This window comes from Bos taurus, chromosome 13, assembly GCF_002263795.3.
Source record: "Bos taurus isolate L1 Dominette 01449 registration number 42190680 breed Hereford chromosome 13, ARS-UCD2.0, whole genome shotgun sequence".
NCBI classification, from domain to species: Eukaryota; Metazoa; Chordata; class Mammalia; order Artiodactyla; family Bovidae; genus Bos; species Bos taurus.
In genome coordinates, this window is record NC_037340.1 from 29,928,004 (window position 1) to 29,950,027 (window position 22,024).

The 22,024-nt window shown below is 40.2% G+C and overlaps 1 long non-coding RNA gene across 1 annotated transcript; it reads right to left on the bottom strand.

Annotated features, from left to right (window-relative positions):
* Positions 1 to 89: 89 nt before the first annotated feature.
* On the bottom strand, positions 90 to 21,980 carry LOC132346853 (uncharacterized). Its single transcript, XR_009496818.1, has 2 exons — positions 21,839 to 21,980; positions 90 to 415 (listed from the first exon to the last, which is right to left on the bottom strand). It is a non-coding gene; the product is annotated as an uncharacterized lncRNA (long non-coding RNA).
* Positions 21,981 to 22,024: the final 44 nt, after the last annotated feature.

Sequence of the window (22,024 nt, forward strand, 5' to 3'; positions counted from 1 at the left end):
ATCTGCACACTGAAAAACGGTTAAGATGGTAAATTTTATGTATGTGTGGCCACAGTTTAAAAACTTATGAAGAAAACTTATGAGTCACCTTTGATTCCTACATTCATTCTTTAATTAGATGAGCTAACCTGAGGAGAGATTTTGAGAGGGTAGGAGATGAGATTCAGAAGTCAATGAATGTTGATGTAACACTTCTCACTCCCAGCTGGCTGCCTGGAAGCAGAGATATTTCTCTACCAAGCGATGCTTCTGACACCAGCTCTGACCATCACCAACACAGGAGCTTGTCACCAGCTCTTCTATACCACTTCAGGCAATCAGACCTCTGGCCCAGAGCGAGTAGGCTCACTTCTCTTCCCTCAGACCAGCTCCATGTGAGAGGAGTAGGAAACAGATGGGAAAGGCGCTTTGAAATCTAAAACAAAAAAGCAAACAATCCAGCATGAGTTTCCACAACAGAATGATGTAACTTGGAGTGACTTTCCGTGCCTTTCTGGATAACAGGAAGACTCATTATGATTTCATAAAGACTCTCATGGCTCATATATTGGATATCCTGCCCCTTGGTGGTTTCACTGTGAAACAGAAGCAAAAATAAGCAAGTGAGTGCTCTGGGAGCAGGATTAAGGACTTCAGCCAGAAATAATTTTCCAAGTTTTGTGTCAACAGGTGATGTATAACACAATATTCTCATCCTGGCAAGTCCAAAGCTAAAAATGTAAACAAAATAAACCAAAATAACAGTAGACCAGGAAACCAGTACAAAGATTCTTCTACTTTATTTTTTGGAAGCTGCTTTTTAGAGAGGAGCTATGATTTTCCAGCCTGATGCCTGTCCCTAACCGGAGAAGGCAATGGCACGCCACTCCAGTACTCTTGCCTGGAAAATCCCATGGACGGAGGAGCCTGGTAGGCTGCAGTCCATGTGGTCATGAAGAGTCAGACACGACTGAGTGACTTCCCTTTCACTTTTCACTTTCATGCATTGGAGAAGGAAATGGCATCCCACTCCAGTGTTCTTGCCTAGAGAATCCCAGGGACGGGAGAGCCTGGTGGGCTGCCGTCTCTGGGGTTGCACAGAGTTGGACACGACTGAAGCGACTTAGCAGCAGCAGCAGCAAGGAGCCTTGTTAGGCCTTCCCAGGTGTCTTCCCAGGAGAGTAGTAAAGGACCTGCCTGCCAATGCAGGAGATGTAAGAGACCCAAGTTCAATCCCTGGGTCAGGAAGATCCCCTGCAGAAGGAAATGGAAACCCACTCCATTATTCTTGCCTAAAGAATTCCATGGACAAAGGAGCCTGGCAGGCTACAGTCCACAGTGTCGCAAAGAGTAGGACACGACTGAAGCGACTAGGCGCACAAGAAGCCTTGTTAAGACATCTTTTCCAGATTACTCCTGCCATGAAATTTTAATGCCACAGACATATCTGTTTATGCACTTTATGTACATCTGGTTTATACATTTAAAAAGTATGATCTTTTTGTCCCTCAAGAAGCAATCCTGCCCTCTACTTTGGGCTAATATTGTTAAGAATTACGTTCTAAAAAGACAACAAAAGAGTATGTGTGCAGAAGTTCACTTAGTTTACTTAGAAATTTACTTAGAAACTTACTAAGTCATTCTAAACATACTGCTTCCTTTTTAATTTCTTCTTTTACGTGATTTATTTTTTTTACAGGAACTTCAATGCATAGCTTTTCTTTTTTTCAATTATGATTTTTATTGGAGAATAATTGCTTTACAATATTGTGTTGGCCTCTGTACCTGATTTATTTTATTCTGTATATACATGTCAGCTAGCACCTCAAAGTATTCTGCTGTCCAAATTCTCTTCAGCCTCCAAATTTCCTGAGAGGCTGAGGGTTATAGCCTGAGTCCAGTAGACTCATACATTCTGTCCAATCTTGCTCCCGTTTCCTTCCTAATAGGTGTTATGTACAGTTACAGCCCCAATGCAATTTCTGCATTCTAACCTCCATCTGAGTCAGCTTCTGGAGGAGAGCTGAAATCCACAGGGCAGGAGATCCAGAAGAACAGGGTGGGACCCTCCGGCATATGCTGAAGCTCTCTCCACAGGCAAACTTTCTTCTTTAAAGAAGCTTCAGTTCTGTTCTTGTAGCCTTTCAACTCAGTAAATCAGGCCCACTCAAATAATCAAGGATAACCTCCCTTAAAGTCAAGTGATTATGGATCTTGGTCACAACCTCAAATACCTTCACAGCAACACCTAGTTTCATGTTTGAATAACTGGGATTGTAGCCTAACCAAGCCAACACATAAAACTGATAATCACAGTCTATTCTTTGTCTACTGAACACCCATAGTTGGTGAGAAAGTTAAGTTGCTCAGTCGTATCCGACTCTTTACGACCCGGTGGACTGTAGCCCACCAGGCTCCTCCGTCCATGGGATTCTCCAGGCAAGAATACTGGAGTGGGTTGCATTCTTTGTCTACCGAACATCCATAACCATCCCCTTAAACCATAAAGACAATGACAAGGTCATGCTTCCACCCAAATCTATACAATTATCCTGTATACAACCCAAATGAAATGCAGCAGCACCCTGGGGCCCCTACCCTGTGGCCTTTGTCTGTCTTTTGTCTGCAGAGAAACTTTAGCCAGACAAAAAGTTTAATCAGAGAAGGGAGAAAATGCATAAGCAAATAAGAGCAGTCAAACAGGACAAAACAATAATAATTGAGTCAAGTAAGCAAAGTCAAGGACCTTTAGTTCCTCCTCAAAGGCTACTGGAGAAGGCAATGGCACCCCACTCCAGTACTCTTGCCTGGAAAATCCCATGGATGGAGGAGACTGGTGGGCTGCAGTCCATGGGGTCTCGAAGAGTCGGACACGACTGAGCAACTTCACTTTCATTTTTCACTTTCATGCATTGGAGAAGGAAATGCCATCCCACTCCAGTGTTCTTGCCTAGAGAATCCCAGGGATGGGGGAGCCTGGTGGGCTGCTGTCTATGGGGTCGCACAGAGTCGGACACGACTGAAGTGACTTAGCAGCAGCAAGGGCTACAGGTAATATTCTGAGCCATATCTTTTGAGCTGTTTTACAGATACTGAAAGTCCCACCAGCTGGAAGAAGTTAACCACATGATGAGCAGACTGTAGCCATGACATCTGCGTGCTCAATCACTCAGTCGTGTCCGACTTTTTAGATCATAGCCCACAAGTCTCCTCCGTCCTTGGAATTTTTCAGGCAAGAATATTGGAGTGGGTTGCCATTTCCTATTCCATCACATAAGCTGACACAGTTCTGAGAACTGGCCTCAAGGAAATGGGAACAAACCAACCCTGGAACTGAACATTAACTGTACTGAAGACAATCAAGATGATGCTGGTCAGGCCACCAATGACCAATTTCAAGATGACTGTCAGAGCTGACTGTGCTGTTATGCATGTAGCTTGCCCCTCACCCCCACCCGTCTATCAAAGCTCTTGCCCACTAACTGCCATTTGTCGGGGGCAGTGGAAGTTGGCCTATGGACAGAAGCTGCTTGCCCCCCAGGTTGCTGGCCTCTGAAAGAAAGCAACTTTTCACCAAACTTGCCTCTTTATTGGGCTTCCCTTGTGGCTCAGCTGGTAAAGAATCCACCTGCAATGGGAGACCTGGATTCAATCCCTGGGTTGGGAAGATCCCCTGGAGAAGGGAAAAGCAACCCACTCCAGTATCCTGGCCTGGAGAATTCCATGGACTGTATAGTCCTCGGGGTTGCTAAGAGTCAGACATGACTGCCTCTTTATTGGCTCTTTATTGGCTTGTGAGTGGCAAGCAGCTGGACCCACTTTGTTTTAAAATGATGTTTATACTTCAGAACTTCTACGTTGTTGGGGTTTTTTGTTTTTTGTTTTTTTTTGACTGTACCAGGTCTTAGTTGCAGCACGCGGCATCTTCATTGCCACATGTGGGATCTTTGGTGAGGCACGCAGGATCTTTAGTTGCAGCAAGTGGGATCTAGTTCCTCGACCAGGGATCAAACCCCCCTGCATTGGGAGTCTTAGCCACTGGACCACCAGGGAAGTCCTTGGACCCACCATTGCTTACAGTTTTTGGCTCCCAGCGTGGGGCTGCTGGGCTCTTGCGATATCTGGCTCCTGGGGGGTTTTCACTGAGCAGAGCCGCCAGGACGACACCCCAGGATGGCTGTGAGGAGCTGCTGCTTGAGGTTACCTGGCCTGAGAGAGGGGCTTGGGGGGATGTTCCTGGCAGCTGCCAAAACCATCTCTTTTGGGGATCCTCCCTGTTTCTCCACTGCTTGGCAGTGACTGTCAATGTACACTTTTCCTTCGTGGAACGGAAACATGCATCTGGACGAGCTGACAAGTTCCAACACCAGGTAAGTCCACCAGTATGCACCCAGGCTGCCTGCTCTTCGGAGCACCAAGTGCTCTTTGGGCATTTTGCCAATTGTTGCTGATGTGTGTCTACCACTGGGAACCGTTTGTGTGTACTCACTGCTATTTGGGCATTTTGTCCTTTGGTTCTGACGTGTGTCTGGGGGCCCCCACCTGTCACGTGTTTATGGAGCAAGATAGTGGACTAGGTTCCTCTTCCTCTCGTTCCAGTCCTGTAAGCTAAAGTCCTCTAGCGATGACACACAGGCTGTACCCAAGCACATTATTGCCACTGACTCACATGGGGCCCCCAAAGCCCCTTCCACACTTCTCTGTCAAGGCCTTTCGCAGAGACAGATGCTGTTGAGTACCATTCTCCTTCATCTGCTCAAAACATGTTACAGAGGATGCCTCTATTCCTTAAGAGTGAAAAGGGGGGTGGGGTGAAAAGCAAAGTATAAAATCACTAGTATAACAAAATCATAACCACGTACAAAAACAATACATTTTCTGAGTTCAGGTTTCCGATAAAAACAAAGGAAATAGGCATAAATCATGCCACCTGTTTTCCTTGGCTCCTTTCTTTCTTATAGGTAAAAACATTTAAAATAAGACATTAATGATGTAACTTCATTTTCAGAATACTGATTATAAATAGATCTGGATCTGTGTGTGGATGTAAAAGAATTGTGGATCCCCAGATAGATATCAAAATATTTGGCAAAACTAATACAATATTGTAAAGTTTAAAAATAAAATAAAATTAAAAAAAAGAAAAAAAAACTTGAATGCAAAATGATGATTGCTACTGGTGATTCTTCTAGACTGCAAGGATTAAGAACATCTATTCCAACTTGGTGTCCAGTTGCCTATAGGGGCTGTGTTTTTCTAGGAGACCTAAGATGTTCAACCATAGCCAAATGAGGTCTGTCATGGTTCAGGCCACACAGCAAGACTATTTCAATGAGTTGACCTGCTTTTAAAATAAAATCTCAGATTGTGGTCTCTTAGGTGTCAAAATGGGCTGAAGGTTCCACCCTGCTGAGAGAAATTACACTCGCTTCTGCTGGTGCATTTCTAGAAGAAAGTTCCTGGCTTATGGTTTTCTAGGCTGCAAAGGCAGTGAAGTTATGTCCCACCTTTGTGCAAGGTTTTCTGTGGCCACAATGACAGGCAGCCATCCACCCCTTTATGTCCTTCACAATCCTCCTGCCAGGGCAATGCCTTTTCTCACTGACACCTTCCCTGAGACTTTAGCATTGCACAACCAATGAGCAGGGATGGGGAAGGTTGTGACCCGACTTCCTATTTTGCAAGAGCTCCCAGCTTTGTCATTTACCTTCCCTGCTCTATTGCTGTTGTTCAGTCATTCAATCATGTCCGACTCTTTGAGACTCCATGGACTGCAGCATGCCAGGCTCCTCTGTCCTCCACTATCTCCCAGAGTTCACTCAAATTCATGTCCATTGAGTCAGTGACACTGTCTAATCATCTCATCCTCTAGGGCTCTCTTCTCCTCCTGCCTTCAACCTTTCCCAGCTTTCTAATGAGTTGGCTCTTTGCATCAGGTGGCCAAAGTACAGAGATTCAGCTTCAGCATCAGTCCTTCGAATGAATATTCAAGGTTGATTTCCTTTAGGATTGACTGGTTTGATCTCCTTGCAGTCCAGGGCACTTTCAAGAGTCTTCTCCAACACCAGAATTCAAAATCATCAATTCTGCGGCACTCAGCCTTCTTTATGGTCCATCTCTCACATCCATACGCGACTACTGGAAAACCCACAGATTTGACTATAGGGACATTTGCTGGCAAACTGATGTCTCTTTTTAATACACTGTCTGGGTTTGTCATAGCTTTCCTTCCAAGGAGCAAGTGTCTTTTAATTTCGTAGCTGCAGTCAGGCCCAAAGGTAACAGGTGGCCTCAGTGTCCACCTGCCCTAAATGGATTTGTATTTCTTCTTTGTTCCTGGTCTTAGAAATTCACCTCATTATCTTCTGATTTGATTTTTGCACACAAAAGGGTGATTTTTATATTTGACCTAGCATTTTTACATTGAAAGTTTCAGGCTATCTTGTCTATATCATCTTTCCAGAAACTGAAGTCTGATTCTGTGGATCCATTTTTTTTTAAATTCTGATGTTTGCTTGGTGACGAGCACTATGGACTTCTTAAAGGCTGACCTAGGAATTGAGGAAATAAACAAGGAGGGCAGTTGGACTAGAAAGGGTCAGGCACAAGGGGGTGGAAACAGGAAACAGAGTCTGTGGTTACTAGGCGGTTGGGATAGTTGGGTGGTGGCCATGCAGTGTGTGTGTGCATGGGTGTGATACAGCAGGAGGGGGAGATGTGTGCAGCAGGAGCAGATAGTAGATGTCAAGTTCTTAGAACTGGCAATTGTCCCTGTTCCATACAAGGCAGTGACCGGGCTTGCAATAGAACCTACTATAACCTCAGCAACAAGGACAAGGGACTGGATGACTCACGTTAGAAAAAGATGAGGAAATGTGTTTGGAAAGAAGCAATAGAGCATCTAGCAATGGAGAGACAGAGGCGTGTCATGGAAATCATACCGAATTAAATATATAAACAGCTGAATTCAAGCCCTGGATCTGCAACTAGTGAGACTCTATTATTATTTAAAATTTTATGGAGTATAGTTGATTTACAGTATTGTGTTAATTTCTGCTGTACAGCAAAGGGCGTCAGATATACATAAATACACATTCTTTTTCATATTTTTTCTCATTATAGTTTAGCACCGTATATTGAATGCAGTTCCCTGTGCTATACACTGGGACCTTGTGGTTTATTCATTCTATATATAATAGTTTGTATCACTGATTCCAAACTCCCAATCCATCTCTCCCCCAACCCCCTCCCCCTTGGCAACCATAAGTCTGTTCTCTATGTCTGTGAGAGACTCTTGTTACTTTTATTAAATTGATCAATTTGTGCTCCAGATGTCAATAAACTACTAAGGATACAGAGTAATTGAGGATGGTGATAGAGAACATGGGTTTAACTTTGGAAAACAGCATGAAGTTTCCTCAAAAAGTTAAAAATAGCACTACTATATGATCCAGCAAGCCCACTCCTGGTATTCGTCCAAAGGAAATGAAATCAGGAGTCTGAAGAGATATCTGCACCCCCATTTCACTGCAGCATTTTTCAGAATAGCTAAGATATGAAAACAACCCAAATGTCCATCAATGGATGAACGGATAAAGAAGATGTTATATAGACAGACAGACAGATATTCTGTAGCCATGAGAAAGAAGTAAGCACTGCCATTTGTGACAACATGGATGGAACTTGAGGGCATTGTGTTAACTGAGACAAGTCAGGTGGGAAAAGACACATACTGTATATCACTTACATGTGAAATCTAAAAAACCTGAATTCATAGAAGCAGGAAAAAACCCTCAAAAGCTGAAACTCATAGAAACAGAGATCCCCTGGAGAAGGAAATGGCAACCCACTCCAGCATTCTTGCCTGGAAAATCCCATGGTCAGAGGAGCCTGGCAGGCTACAGTCCACGGGGTTGCAGAAGAGTTGGACACGACTTAGCAATTAAATAACAGCAATACCATAGAAGCAGAATGGTGGCTACCATGGGGTAGGGATGCGGGGGAAGAAGAGAGATGTTTTTTAAGGGTAAACCTTAAAACTGGTAGATAAATCAGTCCTGGAGAGCTAATGCACAGGGTGGAGATGATAGTCAACAATGCTGTACTATAAACTTCCAAAGTTGCTAAGAAAGCAAATCTTAATTGTTCCCACCACAAAAAAGAAATGATAATTATGTTACATGTTAGAGGTATTAGCTAGAACTAAGGTGGTAATCATATTGCAATATACAAATGTATCAAATCAACGCACCTTAAACTACATTTTTTGCACCTAAATGCACATTATTATATATAATTATATCTCAGTTAAAAAATAAAGATGAACATAGGTTTTGGAGTCAGGCAGACCTGAACTTCAAGTTGCTCATCTATAAAACTGGATTAATGATATTTCCCTCTTAGGGTATTATGAGGACTAACATGACAAATGCCAAACCGTTAATAACCTTTAAGAATGATTTGTTATTATCTTTTACAAGTTGATAGAAATTCAGGAATCCTTGAAGACAATGCAAGTTTTGGGGGTCAAGGTGGCAACTAGAGCAAGATTATCATCACCTTAATTATATGTCCCTTTTGTCACTGCTTATCTTGACCATTTGTTTTGAACTTAGCATTTACACTGCTTTTTCTGATTTGGTTTATGTCATCTCCTAATACTAAAACTTGTAAAGTTTGGACTGTATATTGATGCACATAATTCATTCCTTATTAGTATTATTCAATTGGTCTTTTGCGTTTCTGCTGACCCCAGAATATCTATATTAGATTTGAAATTTTTACTGGACAGAGGTAAGACATGCAAGCTTAGTCTGCGTATTGTCATCCCATCACCTTTTTTGGATTTTATTTTTCAGTGTCCCTGAGTCACAATTTCTTTAACCAGATTCTCTGCAGGGGGATAGTGTTGTAATTTCTAATAAAAGGGAATCTAAAGAACTATTTATTGACCATTCATTCATTTAAAAAGTAGTTATTGAACTCTTATTATGCTACACTGAGAGGAGGAAGACAAGTAAGGCAGGTTCCTTTTCCTCAAGATGTTTGCTGTCAAGTAGAGCAAAGGAATAAAGGGACAGGCAAAAGAAGCTTCTCAGTTGGATCAAAGAAAAAGTACAAGGAAGGAAGTGAAGTCGCTCAGTCGTGTCCAACTCTTTGAGACCCCATGGACTGTAGCCTACCAGGCTCCTCCGTCCATGGGATTCTCCAGGCAAGAGTACTATTAGTTTCTGTTCTTTCCTAATGAAACTGTAGCTTTCAAAATACCATTTGACTTAATGTAATTTAATTAAACAAATACATCTCGATGACCTACTAAGCTGAGTCCTTGTGAATGAATAAGACAACACCCTGATTCTCAAGGAGTCTGGAGGACTGGTGCTATAGATTTAGATTTCCTTGTATACCCACCTGGGCCCCTGCCCCTCGTTAAGTGAGACAAAATTGAAGGAATTTATCATGGCACACACAGGATCATTAAGTTCTCCAGAAATTCCCCTTATGCTATTCTCTATAAAACAGAATACTTAAAAGAGTTGCTTCACTTCACATGTCTTGATAAATAATTATTGAGGTAAGATGTGTTTCTCTGAAATGGAAAACACTGTAAGTTTCCTGCTGGAATTGACTGAGAGTAGTTTCAGTAGCTGTTCAAATTCTTGCCGATTTCTCCTGAATGGATCCTTTTGTTTTGATGGCTTTCCTTATGTAAACCACCTTTATTTTCTTTGGAGAAGACTCGCCAAAGCAAAATCACTTGTTAATATTAGGATAATTGCTGATTCCCTTCCTTTCTGGCACTGAAGATGTAAGAAAGATCTTACATCTTTCTTACATGTAAGAACAGAGCCTGCCCTGGCATTGTAGAGTTCATCTGTGGAAAACTATACAACACAAAATGTTTCTATTGCCTCAGGGGAATTCAGTGTGTCCTTTAAAACACATTTTTTTTTTTTTTTATTACAGGGAATTTCCTGTTTTTTTTTTCCCCTAAATTAAAGCATGGGTTTTCCTTTTAAATCAACATACTGAAGTTTTTTCACTTAATTAATTTACTTATGAAACATTTCTGTTGTTGTTAGATGATTCAATATTTAAGTTCTTTCTATATGAAATCAAAACAACTGTTTTGATTCACTCACACAGATGGTAATTTGTGAATAAAAGAAAGCAAATTAGAAAACAAAGAAAGCAAACCAAATAAATGCACAACTGTTGTTTTGGCAATTTATGCCACCATCCCCCAAACCTGGCTTCTTGAAATTTTCACTTTCTAAACATCACTGAGTTTTCCTAGATGGGACATAAAAAAGGATCAGTACCCAATTATGACATGGGGATTTCCCTGACCACTGTGCACTCTCAGACAACAATTGGGAATCTCAAGGCTGTGCTTCAAGACTGAAGAGATTCCGAAGTCAGCAATAGAGATGTCACTGGTTTAACAGGTGGGGAGGGATCTTACACGTCTGAAGCAAGGTCCTGGAGCAACACCCCACTGTTTAGAGGTGGAAGGCGGGTAGGATGGGTAGGAGAGTGTGGGGAATTATCAGTTACAGGGAAATTGACCTCAGGTGGGATCATTAGTTACCAGGGAAACCAGTTGAGGAACACACCCTTCACCTCGCCTTTGATTAAGAATAATCACCAGCTGGTGAGACCTGGGGCAAGTACCAGGAAGGTCAGTTGTGTGAGTAGGTGTAGGTGAAGCAGGCACTGGTCAGACAGGGGATGTATAGAGAGCAAGAGAGCAATCACATTAACTGACCTGACCACACACACAGTATTCTATAATTCAACTCTGACACTATCTGCTTAGAGACAGATCTCACAGGTTAAGGACTCAGTCCTACAAGACTGCCCCATTCCCCAACCCCTATCAGACATCAGTCACAGATCAGGTTATCACCTGTGCTTCTGACTGGCGATAAATTAGAGGTTCCAGTGACCCCTTCCTGGCATTTGATAAATTTGCTAGAGCAGCTTACTGAGCTCAGAGAAGCACTTTACATATTATATCATTGAAAGTGAAAGCTGCTTAGTCGTGTCCAACTCTTTTCGACCTCATGGTCTATACTGTCCGTGGAATTCTTCAGTCCACAATACTGGAGTAGGTAGCCTTTCCCTTCTCCAGGGGATCTTCCCAACCCAGGGATTGATCCGAGGTCTCCTGCATTGTGGGCAGATTCTTTAACAGCTGAGCCACAAGGGAAGCCCAAGAATACTGGAGTGGGTAGCCTATCCCTTCTCCAGAGGGTCTTCCTGACCCAGGAATCAAACTGGGGTCTCCTGCATTGCAGGCGGATTCTTTACCAACTGAGCTATCAGGGAAGCCCTATAATAAACTAGATCACTAGTTTATTATAAAAGGAGAGAACTCAGGAGCGCCAGATAGAAAAGATGCAGATGTGTGGGACAGAGTCTGATGCTTCCTTGCCTTCTCCAGGCTTCACACTCCTCCAGAGCCTCCTCGTGTTCCCACACCTCCACCCAGAAGCTCTCCAAACCGTGTCCTTCTGAGTTTTAGGGAGGCTTCATTACACGCATGTGTACATGCTAAGTCACTTCAGTCGTGTCAGACTCTACAACCCTATGGACTGTAGCCTGCCAGGCTCCTCTGTCCATGGGACTCTCCAGGCAAGAATACTGGAGTGGGTTGCTGTTGCTTCCTCCAGGGGATCTTCCTGACCCAGGGATGGAACCAGCGTCTCTTACATCTCTAGCATTGGTAGGCGGCTTCTTGACCACTAGCACCACCTGGGAAACCCAGTTTCATTACATAGGCATAACCAATTAAGTCATTGGCCACAGGTGATTGATTCAACCTCCAGCTCCTCTCCCCTCCTCAGAAATCAGAGAGTGGGGGCTTAAGTTCCAACCTTCTATCCATCATTGGTTCCCTTGGCAACCAGCCTCCATCTTTAGGTGCTTTCCAAAAATCACTACATTAACATAAACTCTAGTATGGTTGAAATAACATATATGTTAGAAATAACAAAAGACACATTAAATATATTCACATATGAGTTAGAGTTTCTTTATATTATCCCAGCTTTGAAGAAGAAAGGATTTAAGGATTGCATGGATTCACTAATGAGTTTTTTTATGCTAATAGCAAGACAGGTAGAGAGGATTGGGAGAAGTCTAAGTGAGGGAAAGTGAAGTCACTCAGTTGTGTTCCACTCTCTGCAACCCCATTGACTGTAGCCCACCAGGCTGCTCCATCCATGGGATTTTCCAAGCAAGAGTACTGGAGTGGGTTGCCATTTCCTTCTCCAGGGAGAAGTCTAGAGAAGTTTCAATTTAGATATATAAGGAAATGCATTTAATCTTGGTAAGATTAAAATATCTTAGAAGAAGAGCTTGGAGAAGCTTTTCATTTTTTATTTTGAAGGAGGAAGAGGAGGAATGGAGAGATGATAAGCAGTTGCTATGAGATGTGGAATTTTAGGGAAAGCAGTGGCTTAACACAAGTTTTAGGAAGTTTTCCTGTGTGTTGTACAATGTAATTTCTCCTTTTGTGTCTCCTCAGGAGACATTCTAGAAAGACTTACCTTACTTTCTGAGGCTTTTTGGAGCTAGAGACATTCCTTCTCACTGTGTCATCCTGCTAAAACCAGTTTCAAGGTAGCCTGGGGGCCCCCTTGTGTATTAGTCTGCTGAGGCTGCCATAACTAAATACCCTGGGTGGGGTAGATAAACAACAGAAATTTATTTCCTCTATTTTCTAGAGTTAGAAGTCCAAGATCAAGGTGCCAGAGGGGTTGGGTTCCACTGAGGTCTCTCTATTTGGCTTGCATATGGCCATCCTCCTGCTGTTTATGCATCCCAGAGCATGCCTCTGGTGTCTCCCTATAAATTCTGATCTCTACTTCTTATGAGGACACCTATCAGACTGGATTAGGGCTCACTGTAACAGCCTCATTTTAACTTAATTACCTCTTTTAGATACTTTCTCCAAAAACAGTCACATTCTGAGGTACTAGAGGGTTAGAACTTCAACACACAAATTTTGGGGAAACATAGCTCCATCGATAACATTATCCATGGATAATGTTATCCATAGAGCTTCATAGAGCTTCCAGATATACTGTGGTTTATTACATCAGGAACATGAACTGTTAGAGCTAGAAGAAATGTTAGACTATTTAGCCTACTTTCACTGTATTGGTAAGTAGTGTAAAGAAGTAAAAAGTTACAAATTGCCCAAGTTCAGCCTGTTATACCTCTGTGTCCATGATAGGATTTGGAATATTTATTTTATTCTTCATAATTCAGCTCAGCCATTCTTACTTTCCATGATTCCTTTTTCTGACTAAATCAAAGTTTGTCAGTTTGTACAATCTCTCTAACCATGAGTTCATCTGCACTGAAATTTGAATATACTTGTATTTACTTTTGCAAGTTTTCACAAGCTAAAGGAATATGGATCAAGTCTTTAGGAATTTCTAGACAATCTAAATTATGCACTAAAAAATTAATTAAACTTTTGGATCAGGAACCGGATAGAAAAAAAGGCTTCTTAGTGTAGGTATTATCTACCTTATGGGAATTGCTAATCTCAGGCAGTTTATCACCATGGAGTGGGGGAAATTTTCACTTGATTCCTCAGGAGGGAAAAATATGGGAGAAACCCCTTCCTGTCCCTTCACCTGAGAGAGGAAGTGGTTTATCTGATCAATGAGACTAAAATAAAGAACTGAGTATGTAAAATTGGCTCCTCCTGGTTTTTTGGCTTATTTGTCCACAGAGAATGTTTATAGATTTCTGCCTCAGTTTTCCATGAGGTAAGCATATATGCTCTACCTTCTAGATTATGGGATCATTTCCCTCTTTCTTACTATTGTGGTTAAATAAGTGTTAGGCTGCAATTCAGAGAAAAGATGCCTGTTCTGCAGATGAAAATTCTCCCTTGGGAAAGTTGTTCTGAAGTCTAGTCTTCAGGTGGATTATTAGAGAGCTGCTTATCATCTTAGTTCTCTTTTTCCTCCACTCTAAACTTATTAGGAATAAAATTAATATTTTGATTTCATATGTGTGATTATTGTATGCATTTTTAATTACTTCTTGAATTTATATATCAGGGAAATATTTGATTATTTATTACCTTTGAAACCAGAGGAATTTAAAAGAAAGCAAAACAAATTTTAGTTTCCACTAAAGACATCAGGCTCAAGAGGCATTGTGATCGCCACTCAGGGTAAATATAAAGGAAACCATATGTAGGAACAGCATAGTAAAACTGCTGAAAAAAACAAAGCCAAAGGGAAATACCAAAAAGCAGCTGGAGGGTGATAAAACATAACCTCAAAGAAGGAACAATAAGACTGACAGCTGACCCCAAAACAGAAACAATGGAAGCCATAATTCAATGAGCAACATCTTCTTGGTGATGAAAGAAAATAACTGAAAACTTTGAACACTATATGTAATTAAAAATTTCCTTCTAAAATTGTTATGAAATAAAGATATTTTTGTAGAGAACTTGCTATCAGCAGAACTGCACTGAAATAAAGAACAAGACTAATAAAATGTATTAATCTCTAGTAAGCAGATCAAGCAAAAAAAAAAAAAAATGGGAGAGAGAAAGAAAGAGAAGGCACACTAATATGAGAAATAAAATGGAAACCTAACTATAGATCTTATAAATGATAAAAAAGATGCTAGGAGAACATTTTTTTTAATCATTTTTAAGAGCTATAGTTAGGTTTTCTTTTTATTTCTCATATTAGTGTGACTTCCACTTTCTTTCAAGAGAACATTATGAACAACTTTCTGCCAATAAATTCAGCAAATAAGATGACATGGACAAATGCCTTGAAAAACAGAACTTACCCAAACTAATGGAATAAGCAATAGAAAAACTTCATAGTATTATATATGTTAAGTGATTTGAATCTATGGAATCTATCATTTAAAACCTTCCAACGAAGAAAAATCCCTGCCAGTTTTACTAGTGACTTCTAAACATTTAAGGAACAGATAATGCTAATCTTACACAAACCCTACCAGAGAACAGAAAAAGCAGAAATGTTTTCCACTTTTTTTTTTTTTTAAAACACAAGGCTAGTATAAACTTGATACTAAATATGACAAGGATTTTAGAGGAAAGACAATTACAGACCAATCCCTTTCATGAGCACAGAAGAAAAAAAATCCAAAACAAAACTCTAGCAAATTGAAATCTAATTATAAAAAGAAGGATAGAAATCCTGAAGGTCATGGCCAATGCAACTAGGAATATATGAAGTATATAAAAAAAAACAATGGTATAAAGGTTATAAAGGAAGAAGTAAGCTGCCATTACTCACATATTACATGGCTTCATGTATCAGAAAAATCTACAAGAATGTATAGGCAACTCGTTGGACTTAGATGAATTTAACAAGGTTGTTGGATACAAGTTCAGAATATAAACAGTTGCATTTCTATATGATAGCAATAAGCAGTTAGAAAATGATATTAAAATAGAGTTTACACTAACACAAAGTTGTAAAATATATAGGAATAAATCTAAAAGAGTGCAAGATGTCCGCACTGAAAAATACAAAGTACCGCCGAAAGAAATGAAAAAAGATTTAAAGAAATAGAAGAATATGCCATATTCATGGCTCGAAGACTCAGTATGCTATCAGTTCCCCCACCATGTTGGTCCATAGACATGCCACAGCCCAGTAAAAGTCTGAGCAGAATTTAGTTTTGGTGAGAACTGAAAAGCTGATTCTAAAATTTATATGGAAATGCAAAGAACCTAGGATCTTTGCATTTTTAAAGCCAGACTTTAAAAATAATTACATAAATGAATATTCATACCACTAGAAACCAACTTATTGTAGGGTTATCATAATATCAAGATGGGGGATGGTACTGGCAGAGGGTAATAGTCAAATAGATTAGTGGAAGAGAATAGAGATTCTATGCTGCTGCTAAGTTGTTTCAGTCGTGTCCAACTCTGTGTGACCCCATAGACAGCAGCCCACTAGGCTCTCCTGTCGATGGGATTCTCTAGGCAAAATTACCGGAGTGGGTTGCCATTGCCTTCTCGGAGAGATTCAATAATCAGACCTAAACACAGCGATTACCTGATTTCTGAAGGATCCCCACTGAAACTCAATAGGAAAAGGACACTCTTTAGGGGGAAAAAAAAAAGTTCAATCAAGTCTATATCAACATGAAAAAAACCATCATCCCTATTTTTTACTATCTCAAAATCAATTCCATCAGGATTGTATATCTAAATATGACAGGTTTAAAAAAAAAAAGCTTTGAGACAACAACATAGGATAATATCTTCATGACCTTTGGAAAAAGAAAGATTTATCAAAAAGGATATGGCAAACAGCAAAAATTAAGAATTTTAATTCTCCCAAACAAATCATTTGAAGGCCAAAAAGCAAACCTGAGGGTAGTATAATATATTTACAACACGTATAGCTGCTGCTGCTAAGTCGCTTCAGTCATGTCTGACTCTGTGTGACCCCATAGATGGCAGCCCACCAGGCCCCGCCGTCCCTGGGATTCTCCAGACAAAAACACTGGAGTGGGTTGCCATTTCCTTCTCCAGTGCATGAAAGTGAAAAGCGAAAGTGAACGAGTGCTATTTATCAAATATATTAAGAACTGCTAGTGAAGTCAAATAAAGTGAAAGTCACTCGGTCATGTCTGACTCTTTGTGATCCTATGGACTGTCAGCCGCCAGGCTTCTCTGTCCTTGAAATGCTCCAGACAAGAATACTGGAGTGGGTTGCCATTTCCTTCTCCAGGGACCCTTTCTGACCCAGGGATTGAACCTGGGTCTCCCACATTGCAGGCAGATTCTTTGAACTGCTACAAATCAATAAGAAAAATACACATACATACACAACCCAACAGACAAGTTGGTTTGGACAGTCACCTCAAAAAAGGTTATATCCAATAAACACGTGCTCATCTCTTCATTAAACAGGGGAAGTAAAATCAAAACCACAATGTAGTAGGATTGTATAAATACCAAAAAGGTCAAAACTTAAAAGACAAATGGTGCCAAATGTTGGTGAGGAAGTGGAGTCATTGCATCTCTCTTATGCTGTTGGTGGGGATGTAAATTCCAACGATCACTTTGGGGAATCGCCAGTGGAAGGTGGCCATTCCCTATGGTCAGGGAGCCTTGTCCTGGTTTTCTGTGAACAGTTTTGACTCATGTATATTTTTTCAGAATGCTTTTAGTTTAGCATTTGTCCTTGACTTTTTCATTTAAACAAAATGTTGTTACTGATTGTTGTACTCAAATAAGTCAGGGAAAGTTTAATGGACTTCTATTTTATTCATCCAGCTTTTGCCTTGTAGCCTGGGACACATATGACTAAAGATAGTTTCTACTGTAACATACTGTTGAATCTTTAAAGCAACCAGAGATAACACACTTCTGAAACACTTAAGTCCCAGGGATAGCTATTATATTTCCAGTTTTAACTTGTAGTGAACGCTCTTGACACTGCTGCCCCTGCTGGCCATTTGGTGTAATATAAGCCTGTTGTGCCAAAACCGTTACGCACTGGCCTGAAAGAAGCATAGAACCAGTAAGCTGCCAGCTGGTATAGTCAGTGGGAAAGTTCAGAAATTATGTTAGATGTATTTGAAATATATGTAGAAAATAGAGGCTGAGAAAATATAGTGAATTAAGGGTAGTCTAAATACTCTTACTACAGTGGTTTTACTATGTATTGCTTGATATAAATATACAATTGTCTATTTACTTATGCCATTATTTGGCAATGCTTTATTTCACAGTAAATTTTCTTGGGAGTAGTGGGATCAAATGATGGTAGTGTATGTGTAATAAGAAAAGTACTGCTGCAGTTTCTCAAGGAAAATGATGATATATTATTTTCACAAAATAATTGTTGATATCAACTGTCCATCCTGGGGCAAAGTGACATGACTGACCATGTGAGAACCAAAAGGCACAAACAGACCTAAGAAATGTCTGCACATACATTAAGGCAGTAGTCATCTGAGGAAGTCTGTAAGCAGCCACAAAAGGAGGATTTACATGTCATTTCATAAAGCATGACTTTTCATTAAGACGAAATGATGAATTGCAAATTAATTTTGCTCATTTTAAAATTTCAAGTTATCTTGTGCAGACACAAAATGAAGTGATAGGCTCACTCTATAAGCAGAACAGGAACTTTTCAAACAGTTATTAAATGATAACAGTTTTATAGCAATGCATTGATGTTAAATAGAAAATCACAAGAGCTGAATAGCTGAATTTTCACCTCTACTTGATTGAGTCAGTGTAAAAGTTATAAAATCCATTCCATTAAAGAGAAAAATGTATGATATGGTGGTGAATGCTACTATGGATTCACTTAAACAACACTAAAGATAATATTCTGTGGTGATAGTACAAATGTGAATTTTGGTAGAATATTACACTGAGATAAAAACAATATTATTAAATAAAGAAACCTATGGAGTAGAATGGAGAAGGCAATGGCAACCCACTCCAGTACTCTTGCCTGGAAAATCTCATGGACAGAGGAGCCTGGTAGACTGCAGTTCATGGGGTCGCACAGAGTCGGACACGACTGAAATGACTTAGCAGCAGCGTGGAGTAGCAATGTATTTGGAATTGGTTGTAGTGCACATTCACTTTGCTTATGTGTCAAAAAATGTCCTTTTCTTTTGTTTATCCAAAGACACTATCAAAAGAGTGAAAAGACAACCCACAGAGAAGGAGAAAATATTTGCAAATCATTTATCTGATAAGGTATTAATATGAACAATATATAAAGAACTCCTACAACTTAACAATGAGACCAAAAAAAAAAAAAAAAACTCAGTTAAAAAATGGACAAGAGTCTTATATTTCTTCAAAGTGCTCACTCAATCGTATCTGACTCTTTGCTACCTCATGGACCAAAGCCCATCAGACTCCTCTGTCCACGGGATTTTTCGAGGCAAGAATACTGGAGTTGGTTGCCAATTTCTTCTCCAGGAGATCTTCCCAACCCAGGGACCAAACCCAAGTCTCCTGCATTGGTAGATGGGCTCTTTACCACTGAGCCACCTGGGAAACCCACATATATGTATGTGTATATATACATATATATCATCTATTTGCTACTCATTATTGTTTTAGAAATATATGAGCATTTTAATATTACTTTGTTAATATACCTAATGTCATGCAATGGTATTAGAAGAGGGTCCTTTATATTTTGGTTGAATTTTGTTCACAATACATTGAAAATATTAATCAAAATGTTAAAAGACCCTGCAGCTGTTGAAGCTTTTACCACTTTGAATTATTGAAAACTGAGTTTGTAATGAGAAAGGCATTGAAATTTATCCCTAGAAAAGCAATTGGCAGCGGGAGGGGGTGCAAATAAATGAAAAAGTCTCAAATACTGTACCAGATTTAATTTTGAAACTGTATTTTGAACTATATTGACATGTTTGATAGAGTTCTTACTTTTAATTGGACATATTTATATTCTAACCAAAAGTAAATTTAATTGAGAAGGCCTATAATTTTGCTATAAATATATGTGGCAAAACATCTGAAAGAAATTTAGACAGACAATGTATTTCTTAAGTTTTGCTTATAAAGTATTTGCTGAAGGAAAGTTTTTTTTTTTTTAATTGGAATATAATTGCTTTACAATGTTGTGTTAGTCTCTGCTGTACAATGAAGTGAACCAGATATGTGCATATATCCCCTCCCGCTTGAGTCTCCTGCCCACCCCCACATTCCATCCCTCCACGTCATCACAGAGCACCAAGCTGAGCAGCCTGCGCTATGCAGCAGCTTCCCGCTAGCTATCTATTTTAAATACAGTAGTGTGTATATGTCAGTCCTAATCTCCCAATTTGTCCTATCCTCCCCTTACCCCTCTGAGTCCACATGTTCATTCTCTACGTCTTCATCACTATTCCTGCCCTGGACGGAAAGTATTTTAAATAGAGAAAAAGACAGTATTTATGGAAAATATTAGGCTTTATATTTACACATTATAAGGTGACAGAAACTAGAATTGAGATGATCTTTCATTAAACACTTTGCTCTGAGCTTACATAGTACCTATGAGCTTTCTCTCATAGAAAGAGCATTTGTATTAAAATATATATTCTATGGAGAAGAGTCTACTGAAAGTGTCAACCACCAAGTTTATTAGGCATAAAATGCAATATGGATGAAATTTTGCAAAACATATTTGTAAGACTGTATTAAAATATATGTTCTTCAGAAAAAAAAAATACTAGATCTGGCTAAAACTCTAATTTATGTATGTGACTATGTACCAAGAAGTTACCCTGTTTTTTAAAAAAAAATCACATTATGAATATGAATGTTTTTTAGAATTTTACTTTAAGGTACATGGGTACGTGTGCATTTGTGCTAAGTCTCTTCAGTCATGTTTGACTCTTTGTGACCCCCATAGACTATAGCCCACCAGGCTTTTCTGTTCATGGATTCTCTAGGCAAGAATATGGGAATAGGTTGCTGTGCCCTCCTCCAGGGGATCTTCCTGACCCAGGGATCGAACCTGCGTCGCTTATGTCTTCTGCATTTGCAGGCAGGTTCTCTACCACTAGTGCCACCTGAGGTATACGTTATTTTAATATTTTAGAAGAGATTTTATTTTTGAAAATCAGTTTTGAATCATCTTTCTACAAAGGTCTACCAATTTACTGAAAAAATTTGTTGGCTAGTAAATAAATTTTATTTTTTATTCTATATTCTGGCCACACCTTGAAACTTGCAGGATCTCAGTTCCTCAATCAAGGATTGAACAGAGGCTCCTGGTAGTGGAACCATGGTGTCCTAACCACTGGCCCAATAGGGATTTTTTTTTAATGCCAAGCTATGCAGCATGCAGGATCCGAGTTCCCCAACCAGGGACAGAACCTCTGCCCTTTGTGTTGGGAGTGTGAAATCTTAACCCCTGGACTATCAGGGAAGGCTCTACATTTTAATTATTTTTAATACCACCCTTTACTCTCAAAAGTGTCTCAGTTTAGATGATTTAAAATACATGGTCACTATCTGTGACTCAGCAATTTCACTCCAAAGGACAGGTCCAACCTATGTACATAAAAGCAACATAAGACATCTATAAGAATATTCATAGCAGATTATTTGTAATAACCCCAAGCTTGAAACAATCAAATAACTAAAAGTAGAATGAATAAATAGGCCTCACCTATGGCTCCATATGAGGATCACCTGGAAGGCTTTCAGGCCACACTTTCAAGGATTCCAGGGAACCTCAGTCTCTAAGACACACTGCTGACACCTTCCTTTGGAAATTATGAGAACCCTGAGGTCCATGCCTTCTTTCTGCCTCTTTCTCCTTGTCCAGATGTAACCCCCTGACATAAAACTGAGTGTGAACTCAATTCTCTGAACATTCATTGCTGTGGTTTCCCTTCTACTTAGAATCATTTTCTGGCCCCACTATGGAAAACACAGTTTTGCAATGAGACACATGGCCAGGTCAGGCCAGATTCCCCTTCAATCCTGGGAGACCTTGGGCTGTTTTGGCCTTTTGACACCCTTGTAGACCAGCTCAGTAAATAAAAGGATTAAGACAGTCTTGCAAGGAAGAACTTAAATGTTCCTCACCAAATGACTCCTATTCTCCTTCCTGATTTCAAACACGACTCTTTCCCTCACACTTACTAGTGAAAGAATCACAGCATCAGCATCCTCTCTTGGTCCCCTGTGCAGAGGCGAGGATATTCCCCAAATTGGCTCAGGCACAGGAGAGGAGAGGCTTCAGGGAATTCCTTGTCTTTCCTCCCGGAGGGCTTGAAGAAGTGATGCTGCTGCTCTCAAATCTCCATAAAAAACCTGTTAGTGATGACTTACCATCCTTTTCACAGACTGAAAAATGAATGCATAGAGAGGTGAAGTGGTGAAGGAGGCCCAAGGCGTCTCCTGGAGCCCGAGCTCCTGTAGCTGCTTCCGCTTCTGGGAGTCTGTCCCTTCCACTTCCGGGAGCGGGCGCGCTCGGCCGGCATCTTGTTGAGTTGAGCTCACAGTCAGGAGCCCTTG